Below are 22,362 nucleotides of genomic sequence, written 5' to 3'. Positions count from 1 at the left end.
TAACCTAGAAATGTCCAATTCGAAATGTGGCACCAAATCAATTAAAAATGTGACACAAAAACTAATTTCAGAAGAATAGATCTTTTTTATTTTTTCCTTACCAGAGGTAACTCTGTCTTACTGCTTTACTGGAAACAAACTTATTAAAAGTCATTACATGATCTACAAACATAATCCCTAAATAAGATGTAACTATCAGGATCATTACTTTATAAAATATATCAATTCTTTCTAACTAAGGTAGTTATCATATATCACTAACTTTTTAAAAAGAATACTAATGTTTTTTCAAAAGATGTATAATTTCATCCTATCAATTATAACAATATAATTAATAATTCAGTAGAGAGAAATATCTAATAACAAATCTGTATAAAATAGCTACTTTAAAAATAGCCTAAGGGTTGTCAGAAAAATGACAAATGGAAAGAAATCAAAGATGTATTTGATACTCCCCTTACAGCTTGTCTTGTTGTACCCAGGTATTATGCACATACAGCATGTAAGGTCACACATTGATTGACAGCCTTCCTATGCTAAAGAAAAGAACTGAAAAAAGAGGCAGCACGTGGCAAATACCTCAGGTTCCTTTCTCAGCTAGTTCACTCAAATCCCCCTGTAGGGGTTTCCAATCCTCCCCTCAATTTCACCTTGAATTCTCTGGTTTGATTGAAGAGCTTCACAGAAGGGTCTATTACAGATTGAGGAATGATCCATTTCACATCTGAAGCTCCAAAGAGCTACTTGTGAGGAATCTTTGAGTGCATTTATCTCACATGTGAAGCTTTCTGCAAAATCAATATGGGTATTTTTCAGTTTGACAAGTCAACATGAAATATCACATAATAATAGAAAAACAGAGTTGTACATTTAAACACAGCCAATACAGTTATCTATGACAAAGCTTATAGTTATTACTCATGGATATTCTTGAGTAGGTCTAATCTAAATTCATCCTGATGGCTGGGCTAAAGAGCATAGAAAGTGTAACTGACTGGTCATCATATTTCTGGCTGTTATGTCCTAATTAATGCAGGTTTTGTGGTGAGAGCAGAGAATAGGCAGGAATCATGGCCTTTGCTTCTAATGTGAGATTGATATGATAAGTGGAAGAAAGTAACCAAAGGTGAAAAAAAAAGAAAGAAAGAAATAGAACAAAGGAGAATTATTTTAAATAATTCAAGTTTAACTAATTGGCAAAACTGGGTGAAATGGTCACCCAAAGAATGACAACCATGTCTCATATCCCCACCACAACTGAGGCAAGTACTAGCAGAATAACTGACATATTTGTGAATAAGTGACGTATTTGTGTTGGGGTCTGATAATCTTTGGGTGAATTCCAAGCTTATTTTACCATCTGCATAAGCTTGAGGAACATGATTTCTCATCTCCAAATCTCTGTTTTTTCATTTTGCAATGGGGTTAATCATAAGATTTTATCTTATACGTTTTCATGAGAGTTAAACAAGATGCTGCATAAAGCACCTGGCACATAGAGAATGTTTCACTGTTTGTAATTATTGATGAAATTATTATGGTTTCATGGAACCCATTCACCACATCTCTAGGGCTCTAATCTGGTGCCACTTCTTCTGTCCCCCGGGACCTTTCTACATTGTTTGGTGTTCCCAACTGGTAGATGACAATTCTGGTCAGAGTGTGCTCACTGAATTAGCTCTGGTCCTCATAGAGGAGTGCAGCGCTTGTCTTAAAAACAATCTCCCTCCAGCCAGGAAGGCTGTCCTCATCAACCACATGGGAGAAAACCAGATGGGAATGTGAAAAGGAAATAGAACTCAGGCGTAGAGTCCAAATCAGCTGATCAATCCAGGCAATCAGTGAGGTGAGAGATGGAGAGAAATGTCACATGTGGTTTTTCTTCATATGGCAGTATGTTACAATTAATAATGGAGTTATCTCTATATACCCCACGATAGGAAAGACCTTAAAAACAAACAAAATAAACAACCCTCATGAGAAACCCAGATCTAGTTAAATAGTTCACAACAACTATTTATTCCTCTCTGTCACATTTTTCGGTAACCTATCATTATGTAATACCTGATTATCTGTGCTTGGGCCAACTAATTTGTAGAATACTTGAAATATATTTTAAATTTTTTTAATTTAAAATTTTAATTTTAGGTTAACTCTCCCCACCACTCAGAATAAATCCAGAGTAGACAAAATATGTGAGTTCAGAGTCATAAAAATTCAAGTTAAAAACAAAATAAGAAAGAACATCAGGCTAGGCGCGGTGGCTCATGTCTGTAATCCCAACACTTTAGGAGGCTGAGAAGGGCGGATCACCTGAGATCAGGAGTTCAAGACCAGCCTGACCAACATGGTGAAACCCTGTCTCTACTAAAAATACCAAAATTAGCTGGGCATGGTGGCACATGCCTGTAATCCCAGCTACTTGCAAGGCTGAGGCAGAAGAATTGCTTGAACCCGGGAGGCAGAGGTTGTAGTGAGCCAAGATTGTGTCATTGCACTCCAGCCTGGGCAACAAGAGTGAAACTCTGTCTAAAAAAAAAAAAAAAAAAAAAAGAAAAGAAGAAACATCATTATAAAGCACAATAACTAAGTATAATTAATTCAAACAATAGGTATCAAGAAATTAATATATGCAATATTGTTAATTTTTTAGCTACCCTACTGTTCTCCATTATTAAAATTAAGCTACAGCTTTCATTCCAAAGACAAATTAAAATATTTTCTTACATGCTGATATAGAATTACAAGTACGAATCAAAATAATTTCCTACTTAAAAAGGGTCATTTCTTTAAAACTTTATTTATTTAATTCGGGTTCAAAATACAAAATTTGTGTTCAAAATTTGTTCCTTTACTAAGGAAACAAATTTATAAATAATCATTACGTTCCCAGATTGACACATAAAAACAAGTTTAATGTAAACTGTATCTGAAACACACTAATAATATCACATCTTGAGCAACTCTAGGTTATAAGGTCTATAAGTAAACTTAACCCTGTGAAAGCTTGGGGAGTATCATTGGGCACTAAGTTTACAAACTTTGGGACATAGCAGGCAGGAGATCAGATACAAGGATGGATCAGTTAGGAGTTCAGGTGATCACCATTCTCGTCACCACCACCATGTGAACATCATCATCATTATCATACCATATTTCACCCAACATATTAGTACAGGAGAGCTATTAAAATGATAATGGTAGGTAGCCAATAAGATGACATCTCATCATCTTGTATTTTTAAGTGGGTAGAAATGAAGTGCACCAGGAAGTCAGAAACTCACTACAGTCTCTCTGGCACATAAATCTTTTCCATGATGTTTATATTTCCCAGTCAGGACCCTGAGCATTTTTAATGTACTTTCATTTAAGCAAATAAAGGCTCTAAAATATCAGTCCATGTTTCAACATCTCCTGCTTTTAGATTTTGCCTTGTACTATGGCAAGCCAGACTCCTTAAGCGCAGCTTTGAAAGGTCTAGGAAAGGAACTAGCTTGAGACCTGTTTAGCATATTCTTTAGCATTCTGGTAGTACCACAATATCAAGGTGAATATCTGCCTTTAAAAAAAATCCCAATGGAAAATAGTTTTATAACTTTTCTCAATTATGTATTTCAAAGTTTATCCTCCTTCAGTATCAGGGTTTTCCACCTTGTCCCATTTTTTGTTTTGATTTTAATTATAAACCTTACTACTCAAAACTATCAGTAACTCTGTCTTTCAGGTACTTCAAGTGTGCCAGTAACAAGCCTCATACAGTTCAACTAATAAAAATGCTGACTATGGGCACCCGTTCCTGCCACTTGTCCATACATTTCAAGCAAGTACACACTATCCCTATGGTTTGCAATCTAAATGGTTTGCAAACCTAAATGGCCTCTGTCCTCATCATGTTGTATCACAAAACATATGCATACCTTCACTTTATTAATTTTTTTTGCAAGCTTCTTATTTTATTTTATTTTATTATTATTATTATTATTATTATTATTATTATACTTTAGGTTTTATGGTACATGTGCGCAATGTGCAGGTTTGTTACATATGTATACATGTGCCATGCTGGTGCGCTGCACCCACTAACTCGTCATCTAGCATTAGGTATATCTCCCAATGCTATCCCTCCCCCCTCCCCCCACCCATACCTTCACTTTAAATGGAATTAAGCAGAGGCTGGGAAGGAGGAAGAAATAGGGAGTTATTGTCTAATTTTTGGAGTCTCAGCTTTGCAAGATGAAAAGGTTCTGGAGATCTTTTGCACGGCAATATGCATATACTCAACATTACCAAACTATATAGTCAAAAAATGGTTAAGATGGTAAATTTTGTGTTTTTAACCACAATTTTTTAAATAAAAAACTAAATAATGTAGTCAAACTGCTTTTAAAAAACTCATATCCTGTTTTTTAAGTGTTAGGCAGCCAAGATCCTATGTCTCATCCCTAATTTTTTCCTATAAAAATGTTGCCTGGGAAATTGTCTCTAGAGTTTTCAGTTCCAAATGAACTAACATATGACTTGACGTAGGATAAATTGCACATGAAAATACAGGTCAGGCCGGGTGCGGTGGCTCACGCCTGTAATCCCAGTACTTTGGCAGGCCGAGGCGGGCGGATCATGAGGTCAAGAGATTGAGACTATCCTGGCCAACATGGTGAAACCCTATCTCTACTAAAAATACAGAAATCAGCTGGGCGTGGTGGCGCTTGCCTGTGGTTCCAGCTACTTGGGAGGCTGAGGCAGGAGAATTGCTTGAACCCCGGAGGTGGAGGTGCAGTGAGCAGAGATCGTGCCATTGCACTCCAGCCTGGTAACACAGCGAGACTCCGTCTCAAAAAAAAAAATAAAAATAAAAATACAGGTCAAAACTAAGTAAATTAATGAGACTCCGATTATACAATTTCACTTCTCTTCTGAAAGATTCGAAGAGTGAAGCACAAGAAAACCACCACTCCCAGGTGCTCTGTTCTAAGGCTGCAACTACCATACACTGTTATCATTTAGAAACTCAAAATTTCACTGACTCTTCAGAGGACCAAGCAAAAGTTGAAGCTCATTGAGACAAAAATACTTGAGCTCAAACCAAACTAGTTTTCAGTGGTTTCTCCATTTTTGTAACAGAAGTTCCACAGAACCTTACCGCTCATTTTCTTTAGGGTTGCTGATTTTTTGTCTTTAATATTTTAACTTGATTGATTTTTTTACAGTTTTTTAAAAAGTTATATTATACAATAAAGACTTTTCAGGATTCAGGGTCATAATCCTTTTTCTTCTTTAACAAGCTGATCAAATTTATATTTGTCCCACACAAAGTTAGGACACAGAAGCTTCAAAAGAAGTAGACAAAATGGGACCAGAGTAGCTTATGGAAACTAATGTCTTTATAATCCTGCTTCATATACACAGAATGAAAGCAGTCAACAGCAAAAGCAGATAGTTTCCTTTTTAATGTAAGATCCCAGGGATAGAATGATAGAATAAAAGCTAACAGACATGGTGCACTGATTCGAAAATTTATTATAAATTTTTTTTCTGCATTACCACTTCACTTCAATCATTCTGTGACTTAATCATTTGTTTTTAACATTTATTCTTACAGTCTATATAGCTTATTAGATTAGGGGTAGCAGAACCTTGACGGCTGGTGTGAATTTGAGTTTTGTAATAATACTAATAGTTTCAATAATAACAGTTACCTCTGACAACATCTCTCAGGCAATTATATCATTTCCTTAGAACAATCATGTGAGTTTAGTATCTATATCTCTCTGAGATATGAGGAAATTAAATAACTTGGCCAAAATTGCACACTAAAAAAATGCCATGCTCTTAACCACAAAGCTTTCCTGCATCTTGATGAATTGTCGTAAGTGTAGCTTCGTGTCAATGTAGATTATTTTTCCACCTCATCCATTAAAAACGCTTCTTTACTTATCTTCTTGATAATGGAGCTCCCTCTCACTTTTGGGATATTCTATTGCCCAGGAGTTTCTGAATAGAAACGATATCTTGGACACAGTCACTTGTTTTGATTGATGCTATGATTGAACTAAATATGGTCATTAACCAACATGGTCATTGACTGCCAGCAGCAGCTCCCTTTGTTCCACTGCTACCTCACGGGCACCAGTGCATAACTCACTTTTATGGAGTGTGTGGTCATCAAGCAACAAGCTTACAGACCATTTACTACATATAGCAACATCCACAAAGGCATGTATTTTGAAATTTCCTTGAAGTCACGACTATCATCACTAGTAATTCAGGGTATTCCAGAAGACACTAATACCCACTGCAAATGCCACAACACCAGTGAAGAACATAAAGACTAGCACAATGGGCCTTTCCATTTTCCTGCCTCAGACCTTCCTTTCCCTTTCCTCATACCTTTCTATGCCCAAGTGGGTATATTTGTGCCTTTCCTAATGAATACAGAGTGGGGACACACTCACAACAGGTTATTGGGGCTAGTTTTAGAATCCAAGAATAGTGGAACTAGAACCCTAAAAACTCTCTAGACTATGCCATAAAATTACATATGACAAAAATGTGGTCCAAAGAGGTCCAATGGTTTGCCCAAGGGCATAAGCCAACAAGTGAAAAAGTGGAGACTTTAAACTCCAAGTACACTGCATTTCTACTTATAAGACTGTCTTCAACAAAAATCCAAATAATGTACTAGACACTTTACATACAGTATTTCATGCAATCCTCACAACCTCCACATAAGATAAAGAGTGTTACTCTTTCTACAAATGAAACAGATTAAATAATTTAGCAAAGTTCACATGGTTAGAAAGTGTCAGTAGCAGAGATCTGCTATTAACACCTTACTTTCAATGAAATGGGAAGGGAAGGGAAGGGAAGGGAAGGGAAGGAAAGGAAAAGGAAGAGAAGGAGAGGGGAGGGGAGGAGAGGGGAGGAGAGGGGAGGAGAGGGGAGGAGAGGGGAGGAGAGGGGAGGAGAGGGGAGGAGAGGGGAGGAGAGGGGAGGAGAGGGGAGGGAAGGGGAGGGAAGGGGAGGGTAGGGGAGCTAATCCAGAAAGGATTATGACACTAGACAGTAGACAGTGATGGACTGATTTTGAGATTAGAGAAGAGGAAGTTGTGAAATTAAGGCCCAGGGAATTTATTTTAAAAACTAAAATAAAGATGTTACATAAACACACTGGTCTTTAACTTTATTTCTTTATAACTTCTTTTTTTTCCCAAAAGGTTTTAAGTAGTATTATTTTTTAAATGCATCCAATACAATAAAATAAAATAAACTTAAAGTAGGTAAATAAAATGAGTCCAGGAGAAAATGCAGTGATGTAAAAGAGACAAAATTCTTGCAAAGAAGCCTGATACACTTGCCGGAGGTAGGCTATAAATTTGAATCTGAGCTTTCAGACTGGCTACATGAAGAGGGAAACACGATCCATTACATGAACTGCAGCATCCCTAAAACAAAGAACAAGCCATTTGTCCAGGAGAGACATCATTATTCCTGGTTATGAGACCATAGAGAAATTTGTCCCTGTGGCCCTCCTTGAGAAGGCACAGTATAAAGCAGAGAACAGAGGCCTCAACAATATCCTCACAGCACACAGAACACCACATTGTGTAGGGCTGTTTATTGTACCGTTCATTAGTGCAGCAGCCTTGCACTGGGGCAGAATTCAGCAATGGCACTTCTTGGAGAACAGCATGCTAGTTGTCTCCAGGAATGGGAAGGAAGAGAACTGTGTTGAATGGGAAGGATGCTGAAACGACATAGACACAGTGTGGAAGTCTCACACAAACACAACACTAAGCTAACCTCCTTAACACCTTCGCTAGAACACCACCAACCCATCTCAGTTTATGAGTCATTGAGCCTCTTTCCACTTACTTTGTCCAATCCTGTTTGGTTTCACTCTTCCTAACCTCCCCTAATGCCAAGGAGGAACAGATCAAAACCAGTAGCTCCTGCACCAAACCCAAATATCAAATTGACCTGAGGAAAGTGATGAAGTGGGCAGAGTAGGCAAGGTGAGGCCAGGAGAGCCATTTCAACAACAGTGTGCCCAAAGATGGTGACAGTGCAGTGTGTCAGATAGGGGCTCCACCACTCAAGCTCAGCAGAGAGCCCCAGTGACCACAAAAAAAACCTCTGCTACAAGCCTTTACACTCGTTCACTTATTCACTCATTTACTGAGTCCATTTAGTAAGTATTACGGTTACATGCTGGGGATACACAGGTAGACAAGACACAAGTGGCCCTTCCCTAATGGAGCCTTTACCTGAAGACATTCTTAACTGGGACAACTCCAGGAGGTAGAAGAGAGCTGGAGAAGTAATTAAGGATTAAGGATTAAGGATTTTAATTTTTTTTTTTTGACGGAGTCTCACTCTGTCACCCAGGCTGGAGTGCAGTGGTGCAATCTCGGCTCACTGCAACCTCCACCTCCCTGGTTCAAGCAATTCTCCTGCCTCAGCCTCCTGAGTAGGTGGGACTACAGGTGCCCACCACCATGCCCAGCTGTTTTTGTATTTTTAGTAGAGATGGGTTTTCACCGTGTTAGCCAGGATGGTCTCGATCTCCTGACCTCGTGATCCGTCAACCGTGGCCTCCCAAAGTGCTGGGATTAGAGGCATGAGCCACCACGCCTGGCTGAACCTGCCATTTTTTTCATAAAAGGCCATAGGAAAGTTTATCTGGAAATTGGGAGAGCAACCCTTCTTTAGAGATTAACTAAAGACCGTGACCTTGCTCTTCATTTCAACAGTCCATGCCTTCCAGTTGCCTCATCTATCAAGAAAGAAACTAATACCTACAACAAATACTCCATAGTGTTTTATGACAGCAAAAATAAGAGTAAGATGTGAAAGCTACAAACATTCTAGAAGTATTATCTCCAAAAATTGTGCACATTGATAAAATTGACCTTAAAGTTATTACACATAATAATTGTACCTGAGTGTCTGTCACAGTTAGAAACATGTTAAAAATACAAGATAATGAAATAAAAATGAGCAATTTATTCTATCTAAATACTAGACAACTATATTAATTAATAACATTTAATGTCTTGCACGGAAGGACTCACCAAATTACAAATATAGTCCTTCTAGAATACTAAAACCATAATTAAGTGTAGGCTGAAATAGAACCACCAGTGAACCCTTACCTGTTGATGTACAAACACTGTGATTATGTATAAGGAATAAAATACAATTTAAAATAGTCATTTCACGTCATCAAGCGAAGTTCAGAGCATGCTAAGAAATAACTGTTCTAGAAAGGGTTGTGCCATCTTCACCTGCAATTTATTTAACTGAAACTGGAACTATCATCTCCCTTCCCCAACTCACTGGTTCTTGTTACACCAAAGAAACGTAGCCAACTGAAAATAATGAGCAGTTGTCGTGACTGTAGAGATTAAACCAGTTTTAAGCATTTTTACATAAAGCACATATCACAAGATGCGCTGCACAGCATTATTTGCCTGAGATCAGATTCTTACCTTTTCCTTTTCTAGATTGGTTAACAAGCACTATGTATTTGAGAACTGAATTCTTCGTCTTCAAAGTTATCTGATTGCATGTCATTAACAATTTGATTGAAAGTAAAGGGGAGCCAGTTGTGGTGGCTCATGCCTGTAATCCCAGGGCTTTGGGAGGCCGAGGCAGGAGAATCAGTTGGGGCCAGGAGTGTGAGACTAGCCCAGGCACAATAGCAAGACCCCATCTCCACAAAAAATAATCCTACTGCTAGGTATCTACCCAGAGGAAAAGAAGTCATTATACAAAAAAATACTTGCACACTCGTGTTTCTAGCAGCACCATTTGCAATTGCAAAAATGTGGAACCAGCCCAAATGCCCATCAATCAATGAGAGGATACAGAAAATGTTTTTTACACACACACACACACACACACACACACCATGGAATACTACTTAGCCATAAAAAAAGAATGAAATAATGGCATTTGCAGAAACCTGGATGGAATGGGAAACTATTATTCTAAGTGAAGTAACTCAGGAATGGAAAACCAAATACTGCATGTTCTCATTCATATGTGGGAGCTAAGCTATAAGGATGCAAAGGCATAAGAATGATATATTGGACTTTGAGGACTATGGGGAAAGGGTGAGGGGGTGGCAAGAGATAAAAGACTACACATTGGATACAGTGTACATTGCTTAGGTGATGGGTGCACCAAAATCTCAGAAATCACCACTAAAGAACTTATTCATGTAACTAAACACCACCTGTTCCTCAAAAATCTATTGAAATAAAAAAGTAAAATAAAACAAAAATAAAAATATTAGCAGGCATAGAGGTATACAACTATAGTCCCAGCTACTTGGGACGCTGAGGTGAAAGGATTCCTTGAGTCCAGGAGTTCAAGGGTGCAGCGAGCCATGATCACGCCACTGCACTACAGCCTGGGTGACAGAGCAAGACTGTCTCAAAAAAAAAAGAAAGAAAGTAAAGGGCTCATTGGATACCTCACTTGCTAAAGTAGTGTGGTACCTGTGTAATGCTCTTTTAGCACCCTTTAAAATATGCCTAATCTCTTACCTCTTCCCACTTAGTTTCCTGAATTCAAGGCCATTTCAATGCTCTGCAAACCCCAGGCATCATTATTCCTGGAGACCAATCATATCAAACATTAAAATACACCCATATCAAATATTAAACACAATCATTTTGCTGAAAAACTTTTGAAAGAATTTTTTTAAGATCATTTTTTGTTTCTGAAATACTTAGGCCTCAAGTAATACACCAAATTTACAATGAGCTGTGATTTCTATGCAATCAACATGCACATTTGAACTGTTTTCAAATGTAATGACAATTTTTATGAGTAATCTTTTTGACAATGAAAGAAGCTGACACAACATTGCATTTGTTTATATCTGTTAATCTGAGTTTTGTAGTTTTTGTCATTTGCAACCAATATAATCATAATCAGGTCTTAAATATTTTCCTAAGTCCATGAAACCTATAAACTCTGGAGTGCTTTTCTTCTTAATGATGGCATGGCCCCACCCACATCAGCCCCACATATCATTTTCACCAGAGACCCGGTCCAAAAGTCTCTGGAGACTGAGCCACCAAAAACCCAACCCAGCGGTGGGCACTGTGAAATACTGCCTTGTCTTCTCTGGTTGAAATCTGGCACTGGCTAGTCTTCTGTCAGGCAGGCCACATGTGGATGGAAGTGATACTTTCTCTAAGCCCTCCGAACTCCTCAATGCCTGGTAGCTACATTTGGCTGCTTGTTTGGAATTTTTTTTTTTTTTTTTTACATCTTTCAAATAAAGTCCTTTCGAGGTCCGGTTGGACGTTAGAGGAATAATATGTAACTGACCACATTCCCTTTCATTCACACATACACACACACACACACACACACACACACACACACACACACACACACAGAAAGCACTCAGAGGAAATAGTCTTCAGAATAGATACAATGCATAGCTCTTAACATCTCATATTCAGTCTTTAGATGCTTCTCAAAGGCAACTACTGCAGCTAGTAGCCCTGGATCCCCAGCAGTAGTGAATTACGCTGGGGCCAGAACTCTCCTAGTACACCACTTCCAATGCTATAGACTCCCATCCTTTCTACTGTACCACTTTAAAGGTGAAATGTCTGGAAAATTTGGAAAATTGTGGAAGTAATTACGGCATATGCATATAATTTAAAATTCCATGGAGATTTTTCAATATTTACAATTCTAATTTCCTTGTGGATGACATTGAATTTCTAAAGCAATGGCACCATTAATCCTTAAAATCTGTACCTTACATTGGGATCTGACGCTATGCCACTATAAGCATCTCCCTAATCCAGTCTCTTACTTTATACATTTAATATTGGTTGAGCACCTGTCTGTGCCAGGGACCATTGCTGAATCCTGGTGAGTCCAGTAGACCCAGTCCCTGGGAACAAAAAGGGCAACTATTGCGACCCATTGTAGTGTTTTATGTATGTGCTTCTGCAAGACTAATTTAAGCCCATTTTACTGCAATCCAATCCCATTGCTTTTTGTTCTGCCCACAGAGTAGGTAAATAGCAGCCAGTCACTATCCTCTCCAGGATAGCTTTCCTGATACTTGAAATGCTCAAGTTCTTTTCTCTTGTTCAAAATAAACATATTTTTTCTGCAAAGAAAAGAATATTACATTTGATGTGTGCAACAAGCCCGTATAACTCCTTTGCCGTGTCATCACATTGTCATTGATATGAAAATATGGAATATAAATTTTCAGTCACATTGAAAGGATAAAGGAAAAGATAGTCTCATGTGATCAACCAGTTTCTTAAGCATTAATCTATACACTAAACCTGATATTCTAAGAAAATGCTCTATAACGAAAGAAGAATTTTGCATCACTGTGCTAGCTGAGGGAAAAATAACTAATAGTCTTTATCCCTTATGACTCATATCAGAGTGCCCTGCCCCCAAAGAAATCAAGACACACTGTCACTGAACCACATTATTATCCCTTAAGAAGACTATAAAATGTGTACATCATTCATTCGTTGACATTGAACTTGTGCCAAAACTATTAAGAGCACATATTAATAGATATCCCAAATGTGTAGGAATGAATACAGAATAAAACACAAAATGAAATTGGTATTCACTACTAATTTGTCTTTTATAAATGATTAAGTAAAGCATTTGAAGGAAATAAAAGAGCAATAAATAGCCTTTTATCACAAACTGGGGGATTTCTCTTACTCCAGGCTTGCATACAACCAGTTTAGAAATATGCATAATTGCCTATGGTCAGCATCATATCACTGCCAGATCACACATTAAACAGATAACCACTATTATTATAAAAGCAACTTCCTTGACTTCATATTTTGGTCTGGCTAGGAATTTCTGTATTTTCCCAGATCGGCTGTTGCATAGTGCCAATCTTGTGCTGTGCATGTCAATTTGTACCGGTGTAAGTGACCGATGCCTCACAGAGCTTACTCTAAAACACGCTTATATGCATATGAATAGCATAAGTTCAAGAAATATGATCATAGTTGTTCTTGCAGTGCTTTTTAAAATCTGAAGTCTATGTGTTGGTTTGTGTTTTTTTTTATTATAGCTAAGGTACAGTGTGTGTTATTTGGCAGCTGAATTTGACATGAAAATATAAAAGGTTTGGGCAACCACATATTTGGAAATAGAAATCTTTCCTGAAAACATGGCTTTGGTTTTTAAACACAGCTAAATTTCTGGAAACTTCAATTTGTTAAAGACAGCCAAGACTTCAATCATATTTAACATATTCCTGGGGTTTACATATAGTGTTTCAAAGTAATAAACAACATCTTGTTTGGAGTAGCACGAAGAAAATGAGGCAAGCACTTCTTTAGAGTAAAAGCTCTACTTTTAAAAATAGTTTGGAGACTCATTCTTATGTTGGTAAAATCACAAAACACTATTCAGCAAACAAAACATGATGAGCTCAATTCAAGTTGGTAAACATTTTTAGCTGGCTTCATTTGTAGTAAGAATTTTAATGTAACCATGACTTCAAGAATGCATCCCTTATAATGGAAACTTAAGGGGTAAAACTTTTTTTTAATTGTTAATAAGAACAATGGTGTTAAATTTGCACTTGAAATCAGAGGAGATGTGATGACAACAGTAAATTGATTGAACAATTTTAAAAATCACATTACAGTGCACTAAAATGCATCTGCATTTAGTCACTAACACTCTCACTGCAATGACCAAAAAGCCTCAGGCCTGTTTCACCAGCAGAAAATAGTCTCTTTCCTAAGGTAGGGTCTATATATACTGTACCTCCAGCACATGAAACTTGCGTGCAAGCTGTAAATCCTTCACATGCTTTTGCCTCATTGGTCCAAACATGAGTGATGTCTAAAAACACTTAAGTCACTTAGTAAGAATAACAAACACTTTCCAAGAAGCAAAACATGATGAGTCGAAATAAAACCATCCAAGGAAAGAAAGACATGGGGAGCTTTCTCTATGCTTTGTATAAGATGTCAGGTCAAATTTCACTTAATCATGCTTTCTCCTCAAACAGGGACTCAGAACAGAACATTCTTCATAAGAACACTCATGGACGCACATTCACATAACGTATGGCAAATCATCAAACATCTTGCTCCTGTGATTAATATTCCTTTATTTTGACTTTATGTTATTCCTAATTTTTAGGCAATAAATATTTTGATAGGTAAAACATAAGAATTTATCAAAAAATTGAAAAGTTGGTGACATGTTATGCTCCTTTCTTACCACCTGTATTCAAAACTACTATTGAAGTGGACCTCAGAATAGAAAGACCTTGGGTCCAAGTTTGCCTGGGACAGTCTTGATCTGAGTCTCTTTACCTGAAGCAATTAATAATGCCTCTGTTCCAGCTCAAAAGTCTTCCAATTTGGATGATAAACTATATAGTCACTTTTCTTTCTTTCTTCCTTCCTTCCTTTACTTTCCTTCCTTCCTTCCTTTCTTTTCCCTTTCTTTTTCTTTCTCTTTCTTTTTTTTCTTCTTTCTCTTTCTTTCTTCCTTTCTTTCTTTCTTTTTTCTTCTTTCCTTCTTTCTTTCTTTTTTTTTTCAGAATTGTGCTCTGTCACCCATGCTAGAATGTGTGCACTGGCACAATCATAGCTCACTGAAGGCTCAAATACCTGGTCTAGCAATTGTCCAACCTCAGCCTCCCAAGTAGCTGGGACCACAGGCACATGCCACCATGCCAACCTAATTTTTTATAGAGACAAGATCTCCCAGTGTTGCCCAGGCTGGTCTCAAACTCCTGGGCTCAAGTTATCCTCCTGCCTCGCCACCCTTCTTATAAGGTAATGGATGACACCTACTTGATACAAATTCCAGAGCACCAAGCATATTTGCCTTGAGTATTTCCCTAAACTACACAAGAGAGTCTGAACTCTCCCAGCTATAGTACAAGTTCCTTAGTACTAGATTACATTTTTATTTAACTGTATGTCCCATGAACTAGCACAGTGTTCAGCATATAGCAAATGCTAAGTAAATGTTATTCTGGTATATCAACTTTCCAGCCCTATATGAGAATTTAGTTTACAGGGATCTTGATTGCCTTTCCCTTCTACAAGATAGCACACTGATCCATTATATTGATGGTATTACACTGACTGGACCTAGTGAGGGAAAAGTAGCGACTACTTACTGGTAAGACATTCCCATCTCAGAAGGTGGGAAATAAATCCAATTAAAAATCAGGGACATTCTCCCTTAATGAAATATCTAGGCATCCAGTGGTAGGGGGCATGCCAAGATATCCCTTCTAAGATAAAGAATAAGTTGTTGCATCTGGCCCCTAATACAACCGAGAAAAAGGCACAACATTTATTGGGCCTGTTTGGATTTTGGAGGCAATAGATTTCTCATTTGGATATGTTATTACTCTAGCCCATTTACTGAGTAACCCAAAAAGCTGGTAGTGTTGAGTGGGACCCAGAATAAGAGAAGGCTCTGCAACAGATTTAGGCTGCTGTTCAAGCTCCTCTGACACTTGGACTATATGATCTGGAAGATCTAATGGTACTTAAAATGTCAGTGGCAGATAGAGATGCTGTTTGAGCCTTTGGCAAACCCCCATAGGGGAATCAAGGATCAAGCCTTTAGGATTTTGGAGCAAGGCCCTGCCATCATCTGCAGATAACTACTCTCCTTTGAGAGAGAGCCCTTGGCCTTAATGGAAACTGAATGCTAGACCTTGGGCCGTCAAGTTACCAGATGACCTGAGCTACCCATTATGAACTGGGTTTCAGCTGAATGCACCACAACACTCCATCATCAAATAGAAGTGGCACATAACATCATGAGGCCTGAGCAGGCCCTGGAAGCATAAGTAAGTAACATGAAATGGCCCAAATGCCCATGGCCCCCACTCCTGCTATTCTACCTTCTCTCTCCCAGCATGCACCTGTGACTTCACAGGGAATTCTCTACAAACCAAGTGACCAGAAAATAGAAGACTCAGGCCCGGTTTGCAGGTGGTTCTGTATGAGATTCAGGCACCACACAAAAGTGGACAACTACAGCACCACAAGCCCTCTCTAAAACATCCCTGAAAAACAGTGGTGAAGGGAAATTCTCCCAGTGGGAAAACTTTAGACGATGCACCCGGTTGTGCACTTTGCTTAGAAGGAGATACAGCCAGACATGCAATGATATACCAATTTACAGGCCATAGACAATGATTTGGCTGGATGGTCAGGGATGTGGAAGAAACATGACTGGAAAATTGGTGTCAAGGAAATTTGAGTAAGAGGATAGGCCTTTCTGAATAGGAAAAACTGTGAAGTTATGTGTGTCCCATGTGAATGTTACCAAAGGGTGACCTCAGCAGAGGAGGATTTTAATAATTAAGTGGTTAGGGTGACTTGTCCTGTGGACTGCTCTTCCCTGCTAGAGCTTGCTCCCCCACTTTGTTCAGGCCTCTACACACTTCTCACTGAGGATTTTCCTGGCCATCCGATCTAAAGTTCCAGCTGCTTCCACCTCACTATCCTCTTTCTCCACTTTAGTCGTCTCCATCACACTTATCATTCCTAGTATATTCTATATTTAGCTTATTCATTGTTTATGTCTTATTCAAATGTAAGCTCTTTGGGAGGAGGGATTTTTGTCTGTTTTTGTCTTCTACTGAATTACTAATGTCTGGAGTGGGGTCTGGCACAAACAAGGCTCCATAAATAATTATGCATTTACTGAATTCTCATTAATAGTAGTAGTAATCGTATTACTATCGCTGTCTATAGTCTATGTAGTCTAAAGACCAGAGCTAAGCACGTTGCATCATTTTATCACTGAATCTTTTTGTTTGTTTGTTTGTTTTTGAGACAGAGTCTCACTCTGTCGCCCAGGATGGAGTGCAGTGGTGCAATCTTGGCTCATTGCAACCTCCGCCTCTCAGGTTCTGGGACTACAGGTGTGCACTACCACATCAGGCTAATTTTTGTATTATGATTTTTTTTTTTTTTTTAGTAGAGACGGGGTTTCACCATTTTGGCCAGGCTGGTCTCGAACTCCTGGCCTCCAGTGATCCACCCAACTCGGCCTCCCAAAGTGCTGGGATTACAGATGTAAGCCACCGTGCCCTGGCCTTATCATTGAACCTTGACAGTAGCACAAGGCCATGAGTGATAATATGCCCATAACACAGATGGAACAACTGAGACCAAAAAAAAAAAAAATCCTCAGAATTCAGCAAAGAAAGATCATACTCCTAGTAAGTGGAGGGTTTGGGAGAGAAATTACCCCTAAACCTGTGCTCCATCCAGTGGTACATTCTGCCTCTCACACTGATGTTAATGCCCTATTGAAAATTTGCATACTATTTACTCTGAGGACCCCAAACAGCAGTCATTATTGTCATCCAATCACTCATGTATGTGTTTGTCTTCGTCTCATACCTGTCTTTTAAGCACTAATCAGGCACTGGGATAGTTACAAAAACAAGGTACCTCATAGCTTACAGTCCAGCAGAGATCAAAACAAAGGTCCTGCCATGTAAACAGAAATGTAACAGATTTATAGGCTTTGGTTGGAGCCCAAAGGAGAGAAGGCAGTGGCCCCAGTGAAGACAAGAATGAAGGTAAACTCTGCCTTCCATTCAATTTTATCTAAGATCAACTCTGGTCAATTCAAAGGAGCTGAAAAAGTGTTCCTATAACTTCTTTAATGGTGATGTCCTTTCCTATAGCCTTTTCATTCTCATCTCCCCAACTTTTTCATTATGAATATGCCCCTAGTTTTTAATAGAAGATGGAAGCCTAGAAAAGCCTGTGCTAAGTGTCTGTTTTTAACAGGAGTTTCTGATCTAAAAGAAGAAATTATCTGTAAGAATCTCCAACCATCCACATAGGGAAAAAAAAGTATGAAATATTAAATATTTTATTTCACTAAATCCCTCTTCCTGCAGTCTAACAATAGGCAAATATCAGGTGAAAAGCAGAGAGTCAGTATTTTCAAACTTTTGCCTGACCAATTCACAGCTTGCAGACTCTGACTCTCAAAATCCTTATTTTTTAAAAAATGGAAAAAAGTAAAAAACCATGAAGATACTTTACAGTATTTTCCAGAAAAATAAATTTTTCTATGTTCGCTATGCAAGCAGAAAGTGATAAGGTGTAGTAATTTCGGTAATAAACCTCAAGATAAGACTTTAAAAATTAAAAAGAAAATGTATATGGAGTCACATCTAGATATGCCTAGGAGAACTTTTAAAGTATGACCTTGGAGGGTCAGGAAAGTTTTCAGCTTCTTATTTTATATAATTTTATAACTATTAGTATGTGGGGGGGGTTGGTATTTTTCAAATAAAAAAGAAACCAGATAAGGCTAATATTGAATGCTTTTATATATGCATATTGCAGTACACAAAAAGGAAGTCCATTGTCAATGAATATGTTGATTTACATAACAGACACCTTTATTCAGGGTTAGCAGGAAGTGCTATGGCACAGTGGTTAGAAGTGGGGGTTTCTAAGTCAGACAGACTTAGAAATGATCAAAATAGACAGAGACTAGACTTGAATGTAAGCCTCATTCTTATTGGTCATGAAATGGAAAAAAATATAATTTACCTTTTTGAAACCTATTTTTCCATCTGTAAAATGGAGATAATAATACTAATGTTTTTGTTTTGTCATTAAGATTTTAGAAGTCGGCCAGGTGCAGTGGCTCACACCTGCAATCTCAGCAATTTGAGATGGTGAGGCAGGGGGATTGCTTGAGCCCAGGAGTTCAGACCAGGCTGGGCAACTTAGTGAGATCCCTATCTCTACAAAATTTTTAAAAATTAATCAGGCTAGGTGACAGAGTGAGACCCTGGCTCAAAAAAAAAAAAAAAAAAGATTTTAGAAGTTAATATGCTTGGTACATACTATGCCTGGAATTAAAAACAATTATTGCTGTGGGAGATTATAGTTTACAAAAGTGATCAGTGAGTCTATAATAGCATTAAATTCCCCAAACATAGACATAGAAGTTCAGAAAAAGAAACTAATAATAGACTGTTAGAAAAGCCTGAATCTGATAATAAGGCAGCTCAATTACTCAGATATTGGTTAGGATAATAATGATACTAAATGTACATCCTGTTTCTAAACATGTGTGCTTGCTCTTCTAGCTTCCTAAATAGTCAACAGTCTCAAGAGACTGGTTCTTGAGACTTAACCATGTATGATTAAAAATAATAGACGATATTGAAACCATCTGGTTCAGCAAATGCTCTCAGGACTGAAAAGTCAAGGTACTAATATTGCTTTTTAAGATAATACAAAGTGCCAAAAGGAATGCTGATTGAATTTCTAAAAGGTAAACTGCTTAACACAGAAAAATGAGGAGTTATTTTTTAAAGAGTTAGAGGAGATTCCATTGAAATTTATCACAGTTAAGAACCAAATTAAGACAAGAAAAAAAGTGATACAAATAAAAGTGCTTAAGCAGAGATTTTTAAAGCAAGACGTCTAGACAATTAGTGGAAACCTGTATATGTTTATGTAATAAAATCACATACAATAAACAAAAATAACAAGGTTAGGCTAAAAGGAAAATGACAGACAATGAACTTGAAATCTACAAATTATTTCAAATAATCCTAAACGTCTTTTTACAAATGTTAAACATAGCCTCCTGATGAAAGAATAATTTTTTTAAAGTCAGATTGGGTGGGGGTCAGGGATTTAACAATGGAGAGGCATAGATTGTCTTGCTGTCTCAGCAAATATTGTCATGAAGCAATTTTGCTTTCCAACTTTGTAAAAAGAGCATTTGAGCAGTGTACACATACCAGAAGAAATTGTTGTGGGTCGAGGAGTAAAGCTGGCACACTGGGCTTTTATTCCTTTCCTACCGCTACAGGGGTCTAATCACGTAGAGGACACATCTGCAAAGCTGGTCCAAGGTATTGACGGAAAAATTACCATCTTTGTGATGAAATGCAGAGGACCCTTGCCTCCTCCAAGAAATCTGCCTCAGTCAACCAACCATAGAAAGACTCTTTGTCTTAGACATAAATGAAACTATGGCCTTATTTCCAGAGAACCACTTATGCTACCTGAGAGGAGACAGAGCACTCTGGATGTGCGGATTCTCCTGACCCCGACTTTCTCCACTTGCCCATTAGCACAGATTAGTTTACTGTTCACATTGCCCCCTAGACACTAGGCATAGACAACATGAGCAAGTGAACTGTAACAGAAACAAGGCTTTGATGAGAATGGGAAGTGGGCTAGGGGTAGGGCAGAGTAGAGGAATAGCATAGGGCATCAGGCCAGAAAAAACAGGCTCTGATGTACATAAGGAGTCCATATTTTCCAAACCAAAACTAGTGACACATAGCTTGACAAGTATGATTGTGCTTATGGGAACAACAGGACAGAATATTTACAATCCAGAGTTGCCCTGGAAAATCTAGGATATATAAACACCACATCCGTAAAGGCATTGAAAGTGGGAAGGCTAACATAACCTACTTTAGAATTCTGCAAGTGCTGGCCCGCACATGTGAAACCCCGTGTGTTAAGTCACCCTAGTCTCTATTTATTTCTATCACAAACACGTTACATATTTTTGACACACTTAGGGTCTCTATTCCAAAGACTTGCCTTAAGAATAGCAGGTGATATCTGAATGAAATGGATATTTACAGTTGAGTAAAAAAGCACGCATCATGTCAGATTACATTGTTTGCCAAACTAGCCTGCCCAGGCCTTACAGGAGTACTAAATTCACCCAGAGACTTTAATGTAATGCAAAAGATAAAATATCTCAGTGAGACTGTGGACTCTTGCACACAACTTTCAGGTTAGGATCCACAGGTTTACAGAAACAAAGAAAATTAATCAAGTCAAATGTGTGCCATTTTTTCTTTCCATTCAATTACTTGCATGTGAGAGTCATTGTTTCCCATAAGACCCCCCTCAAAAATACTTTAGTGAAAGCTTCTTGTAGAAAGGAAAACAAAGGTCAGTAACCTAATATCCCCAAGCAACCCTACAACAACAAACCAGGGAGGGAAAAAAAAAGTGAAGAAATGCTCTGACTGGGAAAAAGATCTTCATTTGTTTATTCTTTCAACAGTGAATAAAAGTTATGATTTTGCCAATAACTATAAATTGATAGTGCTTCCAACTTTTAAAGAATATATAAGGAGACCACATAAAAGATCAGAGCAATCTTTTATGTGAGGTCAGAAGTTTTTTAAGGACTGGAAATATATCAAATACAATATATCAAATTTGTCATGACACCTTACAAATTGACATCTGGGAAATGCCTCAGAGATGATCTAACAGAGGGAAATCTCCTCTCTTTCAGATGAGGAAACTGAGGCACAGCAGCATGTCCAAGGTTACCTGACTGGCTGTAACTGAGTCAGGACAAAACCCTGTCTCCTGCAGAGTTTACGGACAAGTTTACTCACCTGTAAAATGACAGGGCCGAACTCTGAGGTCAATGCCAACCATAACATCCTGCAATGCTATATTGATTGATTGCTTTGTAATCTACTTATTTGTATTTTGGCTCTTAAATAAAGGTAAAGCTGCCAGTTTGACATATTTCTAGCCCTTAGAAAGCTGGCCGGACAGTAAAGCCCTTCCAAAACATTTATAGAGACAATGTTATGAACAATTTGCAGAATTTCATAAGGTGACACATTCAAAGCACAGTGCAGTTACAGGCAGCCTGAATGGATGCATGCGAGGGAGGTATTATTTTTTTTAATTTTCAAGATGTCACTGCCAAGGGAGACATATGCCAAATGGTAACATCGGCTTCTATTTAAAAAAAAAAAAAAAAAAAAAAACCTCTAAAAAAGGCATGAAGAGCAATGAAAAACATTACAAGAAGAATAATGAAATATCTAAAGCAGATATTGGGAATAAGGAAATATATTGATTAAGTACTTGGTGTTTAAAGGCATCTGATGTCTCTGCCTTTCCATTATACCTGCCTCAAAAACATAGCCATGCTGAGGTTTCCCAATATTTAACAAACTAGCATAAATCCTGGAAAAATACTCTAAAATCAGAGTATATAAATCAGAATATAAAATTGAAATATATTTAAAAATCTTCTATTCTAGTTATGATTTTTTTTGTTTATCTTTATTGCGGATTCTTACCAGCATTTCATTTACTGCTAAGGTAGATTTTATGTAGTAAGAGAAAAGATAGCTTCATGACATAAATATTAAATTAACAAGTGAATGGCCAAACTGTTAAAAGCAGGGGTAACCAGTTAACTACTGTATTTTAAAAAGTTGTCCAGTCAGATGTAGGATACTTTACATATATTATAGGTAAAATTATTAAAAACACAATACGCCTGTAATCCCAGCACTTT

The 22,362-nt window shown here is 37.8% G+C and overlaps 1 long non-coding RNA gene across 1 annotated transcript in view; it reads right to left on the bottom strand.

Moving 5' to 3' along the window:
- Nucleotides 1-22,362, bottom strand: part of LOC129031756 (uncharacterized) — a 57,804-nt gene that overhangs the window by 12,311 nt on the left and 23,131 nt on the right. Inside the window, exon 2 of the long non-coding RNA XR_008501111.1 lies at nt 651-788. This is a non-coding gene — a long non-coding RNA (uncharacterized LOC129031756). The remainder of the gene's footprint in view (nt 1-650; nt 789-22,362) is intronic.

This window comes from Pongo pygmaeus, chromosome 11 (genome assembly GCF_028885625.2).
Source record: "Pongo pygmaeus isolate AG05252 chromosome 11, NHGRI_mPonPyg2-v2.0_pri, whole genome shotgun sequence".
NCBI classification, from domain to species: Eukaryota; Metazoa; Chordata; class Mammalia; order Primates; family Hominidae; genus Pongo; species Pongo pygmaeus.
Note: the sequence above shows the minus strand (reverse complement) of the source record. Positions and strands in the feature narration are given on the sequence as shown.